This window comes from Octopus sinensis, linkage group LG10 (assembly GCF_006345805.1).
Source record: "Octopus sinensis linkage group LG10, ASM634580v1, whole genome shotgun sequence".
NCBI classification, from domain to species: domain Eukaryota; kingdom Metazoa; phylum Mollusca; class Cephalopoda; order Octopoda; family Octopodidae; genus Octopus; species Octopus sinensis.
This window is the reverse complement of record NC_043006.1, coordinates 15,149,296-15,157,268: the sequence shown is the minus strand read 5'-3', so window position 1 is coordinate 15,157,268 and position 7,973 is coordinate 15,149,296. Positions and strand designations below refer to the sequence as shown.

At 38.2% G+C, this 7,973-nt stretch overlaps 1 non-coding gene across 1 annotated transcript in view; it reads right to left on the bottom strand.

The window, feature by feature from the left end:
• Positions 1-7,972: 7,972 nt before the first annotated feature.
• The window catches only part of LOC115216837, a 105-nt gene continuing 104 nt past the window's right edge, over position 7,973 (bottom strand). The window contains exon 1 of the small nuclear RNA XR_003882098.1: position 7,973. This exon is cut by the window's right edge and continues 104 nt beyond it. This is a non-coding gene — a small nuclear RNA (U6 spliceosomal RNA).

Sequence of the window (7,973 nt, the reverse complement as noted above, 5' to 3'; positions counted from 1 at the left end):
CTTAATACATGAGTTGGTTTCATGTTTAAAATTGAACAGCTCTGAATGGTGAGAGCACGGTGAAGAACAAAAAAAAAAAGAGATTCATTGGTGGTAGGAATCGTTGCAGAGTAACAAAAGAAAATAAATGGTGAAAACAAATATTGCTCTGAGGCAGGTCTTCGCAACAAGGAAACAAAAAACGCTTTATTTTAGTATATTTTGAAATTACAGCAAGTGAAGAAATGAAAGCACAAGTACAGTTCAAATGTCTCTCGAAAATAGTGATTTTTTTATTGTATGACTAGCAGTATCGCCCGGCGTTGCTCGGGTTTGTAAGGGAAATAACTATAAAGCATTTTTAGAGAGTTATAGCCAAAAAATAGCAAAAAAATGGGAAAAAAAATTATGGTAAATTTTTTTTTTAGTTAAAAATTGCGTCCCCTAGACAGTCTGTGGTTTGTGTTTCTGATTCTCGACCCCATGTCGAATTTATCGATTTTTTTCAGAACTGGGGGAACTTTTCAAAATTTTCGCTGCGTTAGTTTTGAATTATGACATTGGGCTATGTGTGTGTCAAGTTTCATCAGAATCGGTTGAAAGCCGTGGTCAGGGTGAGGGTAAAAGCAAACAGACACACAGAAACACGCACAGACAAACTGCCGTTTATATAGAGAGAGAAGAGATACAATTACAAAATGTGCAATTAACAGAGACTATAATACAGAATCAGATTTTTAATATACCTAAATCAACATATCTCTAAGTTCAAATCCAGGCAGAATAGAATTAATGGTTCGCAGTCTTGGGTAAAACACCAGCGTCTGTAATATACTGGAATGAATTAAATCAAATTTATTTTTCTAACAAATGCTATTTCCATGAATGTGGAGGCGCAATGGCCCAGTGGTTAGGGCAGCGGACTCGCGGTCGTAGGATCGCGGTTTCGATTCCCAGACCGGACGTTGTGAGTGTTTATTGAGCGAAAACACCTAAAGCTCCACGAGGCTCCGGCAGGGGATGGTGGTGATCCCTGCTGAACCCTTTCACCACAACTTTCTCTCACTCTTACCTCCTGCTTCTGTTGTACCTGTATTTCAAAGGGCCGGCCTTGTCACTCTCTGTGTCACGCTGAATATCCCCGAGAACTACGTTAAGGGTACACGTGTCTGTGGAGTGCTCAGCCAGTTACACGTTAATTTCACGAGCAGGCTGTTCCGTTGATCGGATCAACCGGAACCCTAGTCGTCGTAACCGACGGAGTGCTTCCCATTTCCATGAATTCAAGAGCTAATGATTGTTGTCTAAATGCAAAAATTTTTCAAAAGAAAATTTTGGCAACAAGGTGAGCAAATGTACATTTATAAAACTTATGTTCCCTCAGCTATTAGTCAAACATATCACCTATAAGTAAGGAAAGACTCGTTTTTCAGGTAACCTATGTGGCAGCTGTAAATGATAATACGTATGGTATAATACATTAATGAAACTTAAATGAGACAAGTTGACGTTTCTTGGTGCACATACAGGAGAATGCGAAAGAGCAACGTACGATCACAAATCTCGACTCAAAGAACCATATCACTTTAAAATCATTGTTTTTTTTTTCATATCAACTGGTGAAGCCATTACATGGTCACTCGCCCTTATAGAAACAGATGGCTATTCTCCATTGTATCATATCGCCGTCCTAAATATAGATGATTGCATTGCATAATATATTCTATGATATATTCTACTCTCTTTTACTCTTTTACTTGTTTCAGTCATTTGACTGCGGCCAGCTGGAGCACCGCATTTAGTCGAGCAAATTGACCCCAGGACTTATTCTTTGTAAGCCTCGTACTTATTCTATCGGCTTTTTTTGTTGAACTGCTAAGTTACGGAGACATAAACGCACCACCATCGGCTGTCAAGTGATGTTGGGGAGACAAACACAGACACACAAACATACATACACACACACATACACACACACACACATACATACATATATATATGTGTGTGTGTGTGTGTGTGTGTGTGTGTGTGTGTGTGTATGTGTAATCTTCATATCGCACCATGAGATAAGACAGAGGGACAAAAAAGACTAGCAAAAAATATTATTGAATAATTCAAGTTCCAGGATTTCTACCTTTGCTTTAAATAAGCTTTGCCGTATTCGGTTGAATATATCAAAGTACATAAATACAGATATACGAGGGGCGTTCAATAAGTAACGCCCCCGACCCACTTCCCATGGCAGTAGAGCAACGAAACTTGGCACAGTTATTAGTCTTTTTCTACATAGGAACCACCCAGAGTGGTTTGATGCAGCTCTGGAGACCGATTTTTTAGAAGACCCCAGCTTGGTCCTCCAAACACGACGTAACTTCAGAAATCAAGGCTGCATCATCTGGGAAACGCTTTCCTTTCAAAAACAACTTCGTGGCTGGGAAGAAATGAAAATCAGAGGGTGCAAGGTCAGAGGAGTAGGAAGATGGGGAGGAGTTCATAGCCGCACGCCTGTGCTTCTGATCTGGCGACACGCGAGTTGTGGACCGGAGCGTTGTCCTGCAGGAGGAGGATGCCTTTGCTGATCTTGCCCCGCCTCTTGATTTTGATAGCTTCTCTTAATTTCCTCAAAAGTGAAGCATAATAGGCTCCTGTAATTGTGGTACCCTTTGCCAGGAAATCTGTCATCACTACTCCGTCCTGGTCCCAGAAGACTGTGAGCATGACCTTGCCAGCGGAGGGCTGCACCCTTGCCTTCTTTGGAGAAGATGAGTCACGGTGCTTACACTGCATTGACTGGGCTTTGGTCTCTGGATCATAGTGATAGACCTAGGTTTCATCCTGTGTAATCAGTCTTTTGAAAAATTTTGACTCATCGTCTTGGCATATCTCCAAATTCATCCTCGAGCACTCGACGCGTTCTTGCTTCTGGAAAGGTGTGAGCAACCTGGGAATCCCTCTGGCAGACACCTTTTGCATATGCAAATGGTCATGAATGATAGTTTCCACAGACCCGGTACTAATCTTGACCTCATGGACTATTTGGCGAATAGTTATGCGTCGATCTTCCAAAATGGGAGCCTCAACTTGACGGACAGATGCCTCATCAATGGCAGAAGGGGGGCGACCAGATCTGGGAGCTGTTTCCACTGAGTTCCGACCATGTTTGAATTTACGATGCCAGCGTTTTACAAGGTCATATGATGGGGCATCATCACCATAAGTTACTTTCATTTCATCAAAAGTCTCCCGTGGTGTGCGTCCTTTCAAATACAAAAACCAGATCACTGCTCGACACTCAACAGGCTCCATTTCACACTTGACTCAGTTCAAACACCTGTAAATCAGAAACCAGAATTGGTTCAGAGCTGTAATTTGCCACTTCATCTATAGAGATATAAATAATTCTAAATTTTAGCTAGATCAAACAATTGCAAGTGGGTCAGAGGCATTACTTATTGAACGTCCCTCGTATATATGCAGAACAAACGTTTCTCATGGTGCGATACGAACATTTAACGTGGTTTTTAGAGTCAGGGATTTGACTGCTATTTCGGCATGGTGGTGTCTCTCAGACACCCTTATGTTTAGTTGTAAAAAATTATTACCTTTGTATGGTATTTTTCCCATGCTGGCCACTTGATAATATCGATATTTAAATATCGATATTATCCTTATTTATAAATTTATATAATTCGTCACTATATTCACTGCGGTGTTTATTTTGACCATATCGTGCTTATGAGGTGTTTGGCGAGCAATTTAACTGACCTTGTACATACGTGCATATATATGTATGTATGGACGTTCGTATATGTAAGTACAACGTTTGTTCTGCATATATATATATATATCTGTATTTATGTACTTTGATATATTCAACCGAAGACGGCAAAGCTTATTTAAAGCAAAGCTAGAAATCCTGGAACTTGAATTATTCAATAATATTTCTTGCTAGTCTTTTTTGTCCCTCTGTCTTATCTCATGGTGCGATATGAACATTTAACGTGGTTTTTAGAGTCAGGGATTTAACTGCTATTTCGGCATGGTGGTGTCTCTCAGACACCCTTATTTTTTGTTGTAAAAAATGATTACCTTTGTATGGTATTTTTCCCATGATGGCCACTTGATAATATCGATATTTAAATATCGATATTATCCTTATTTATAAATATTTAAATATATATATATATATATATATATATATATATATATATATATATATATAAATATTTATAAATAAGGATAATATCGGTATTTAAATATCGATATTATCAAGTGGCCATCATGGGAAAAATACCATACAAAGGTAATCATTTTTTACAACAAAAAATAAGGGTGTCTGAGAGACACCACCATGCCGAAATAGCAGTTAAATCCCTGACTCTAAAAACCACGGGCCTCTTTTCAGTTTCCGTCTACCCAATTCACTTCCAAGGCTTTGGTTGGCCCGAGGCTATAGTAGAAGACACTTGGCCAAGTTGCCACGCAGTGAGAATGAACCCGGAACCAAGTAGTTGGTAAGCGAGCTACTTACCACACAGCCACTCATGCGCCCACATACCAAAAAATAATAAGATGATCAAGGCTAAAACGTCTTTGATGATGGTCTGCTGTGTTTGGCTCGCCTGTGACTAAACAACAAGAACAACAACAACTATTATACTACTTAAGATGAAAGACCCCACATGCCAGCAAGCAATGAAGCCGAAATTAAATGCTATATAGAAATACCGTATCTAACTTTCCAACATAAAAGGATTCCCGTGAAATTATTTCTAGACATGGATATAAGACCCGAAAATGAAAGAGAAAAATTAGTCAATTACATCGACACCAATACTTGACTGGTATTTTATTCATCCCCCATAAGGATGAAGAGCTAAGTTGATCTTAGTTGAATTCAAACTCAGAGAGTAAAGAACCTTAGTAACAGGCTGCAAAGCAGTCTCTCCGATACTTCAACGATTAAAGGTGGACTACGTAATGGTTTCTGAGTTTTGGGGGTACAAAGCCAGCAATTTTGAGGTGATGGAATAAGTCGATATCATCGGCCCGACTACTTTGCTGGTACTTTATTTCATCGACTCCGAAATGAAGGAAGGTAAATTTGACCACAGTGGGATTTGAAATCAGAACGTAAAGAGCCAGAAAAAATATTTTCCAAGTCTCTAACAATTTTTATTTCTTTACTACCCACAAGGGGCTAAACACAGAGGAGACAAACAAGGACAAACAAACGGATGAAGTCGATTATATCGACCCCAGTGCGTAACTGCTACTTATTTAATCGACCCCCGAAAGGATGAAAGGAAAAGTCGACCTCGGCGGAATTTGAACTCAGAACGTAGCGGTAGACGAAATACCGCTAAGCATTTTGCACGGCGTGCTAACGATTCTGCCAGCTCGCCGCCTTCGTATGTAGCAGAAGTGGTTTCTAATTTAGGCACGAAGCCAGAAATTCTGAGGTGAGAGTATTAGTCGATACCATCAACACTAGTACTTTACAGGTACTTAATTTTATCGCCCCGTGGGAGGGGGGAGTAAAAGGCAAGTTTGATCTTAATGTGCGTAAAAACCGGTTGTTTACCACCACCCCGATACTATAACATTTCTAGCCTCAAGACTGCATATGTAATGTCAGAGAAATGCCTCGTCTATAGAGATGAATAGCGCATTATCGTTATGTACGAGGGGTACATAAGAAGAAACCAGAATTTTGCAATATTGTTTTATCCACTTAGTTTAACATGTTTACACTTTTATCGCCTTCAAAGTAATCTCCATTTGAAGCAACGCATCGGTCCAGACGCGTTTTCCACTGTTCGAGGCAGCGCTGGAACTCTTGAGAAGTGATGCCTTTTAACGTTTCCGTCGTGCCTTTTTTTCTCCACCTCTTTCGCATCTGCAAAATGTTTACCTTTAAGAACTTTTTTTTCATTCGGGGAGAACAAAACCAAGTCACAGTGAGCAAGATCGGGGGAATAGGGAAGGAGGGTAAGCAGGGTCACGCATTCAGTCGTGACTGCTTTTAATCTTCCGTGAGCAAACGAGGTACAAATTTTGCTGCAACTTTTTTCATTTGCAATTCTTCACTCAAAATCCGTTGACATGAGCTCCAGAACACACCAGTCAAATCAACAATTTCGCTAATTTTATTTTGCTTTGCGGGAGCAACAGTTTTCTCGAAGACACATCTTGTAATTGTTCGAAATGAGGAGTAGATAAACAGCCGACACCTGATGAAGGGTCGTTCTTTATGTTACTTGCCTTGTTTTCCATTTGTTTCTTTCGTTGTTCGGAAAAAAGTTCGTATTCCATGTTTTCGTATTTCGTATTTCATGTTGTTTACGTTTTATGACATCCTGTACCCATACATGCATTATATAATATATATATATATATATATGCAAGTAAGTACATATATGTATGTATATATGCATATATATATTATAATATATATTATATATATATATATATATATATATATATATATATATTATTTATATTATATATAAACATATGTATATGAAGATATGCTTGTATATATTCATTATATAATATATATATATATATATATATAAGTATATGAAAGAATGGAGTTGAACGACTAGTTAACAAATATCCTTTATTCTCAACATATGTTTCGATGGCTGCATATTCCTAATTCCGAGGGAATAAGGAGTACATTATGCAGATTTCTCGTCAGGAAAATCAAGGAACTTATGTCGACATCAAAATGCACAAAAAACTTTTAGCTGACCGCTCTCAAGGAGCCCATGACGATAATGAGTGTCTCTTTATAATGAGTGACGTCAGAGTGGCTGAATGTAGAAGAATCTAGAAGTTTCTAAATGTTCAAGAGTTCAAACAAACTCTTTTTGACTATTGGGTGAAATATAGGAAAAATTTTTTTGGAAATCGAGGGGTTACCTACAGGTGTTTACACTGGAAAAGACACACCTTTCACTCATATAAATAGTGACTAATATAGATAACCCCTCGATTTCCAAAAAACTTTTTCCTATATTTCACCCCAATAGTCAAAAAGATTTTCTTATATTCCCAATTACTACTATCCATTCTTGCGTTGCCTCTCACCTCGCCCCATTCTTTCTCACTTCCTTTCTCTACAGTAAACATAATCGAACACACAGACACAGATCTTTCACCTCACAGCTGTCAGTTTTCTGACATCTACCCATCTACAAACACAATCACGCATTCAGACACACACATACACACTTTAAGACAGTTATATACAGTCACACACACAGGCACTCATTCACAAAAGAAATCATTTAAACCCACCATTCTTTTGACCTGCACTCTCTCACCTTACTATTCTTATGCTTCCCTCCTCCTACTTCGTTTGAACTCTTGAACCTTTAGAAACTTCTAGATTCTTCTACATTCAGCCAATCTGACGTCACTCATTATAAAGAGACACTCATTATCGTCATGGGCTCCTTGAGAGCGGTCAGCTAAAAGTTTTTTGTGCATTTTGATGTCGACATAAGTTCCTTGATTTTCCTGACGAGAAATCTGCATTATGTACTCCTTATTCCCTCAGAATTAGGAATATGCAGCCTTCGAAACATATGTCGAGAATAAAGGATATCGTTCAACTCCATTCTTTCATATACTTATAATTTTAAAATAAACATACAAATTTCCGCACGAAGACACGTAGTCTATGCCCCAGGGACGTAGCTTCAACCGTGTTCTTTCTGATGTGAATTTGCTACCCAGGTATCGGTTAGCTTTTGAATTATCCTTAATAAGATAATTCATTCAATTACTCAAATATATATATATATAATAATATATAGATATATATATATATTATATATATATATTATATATATATATATATATATATATATATATATATATATATAATATATATATATGTATATATATATATATATAATTCCTTAAATGCTTAAAAATGTTTTAGCCCGAAGGCCGCGGCCACGCTGGGGCACCACCGCTGTTTA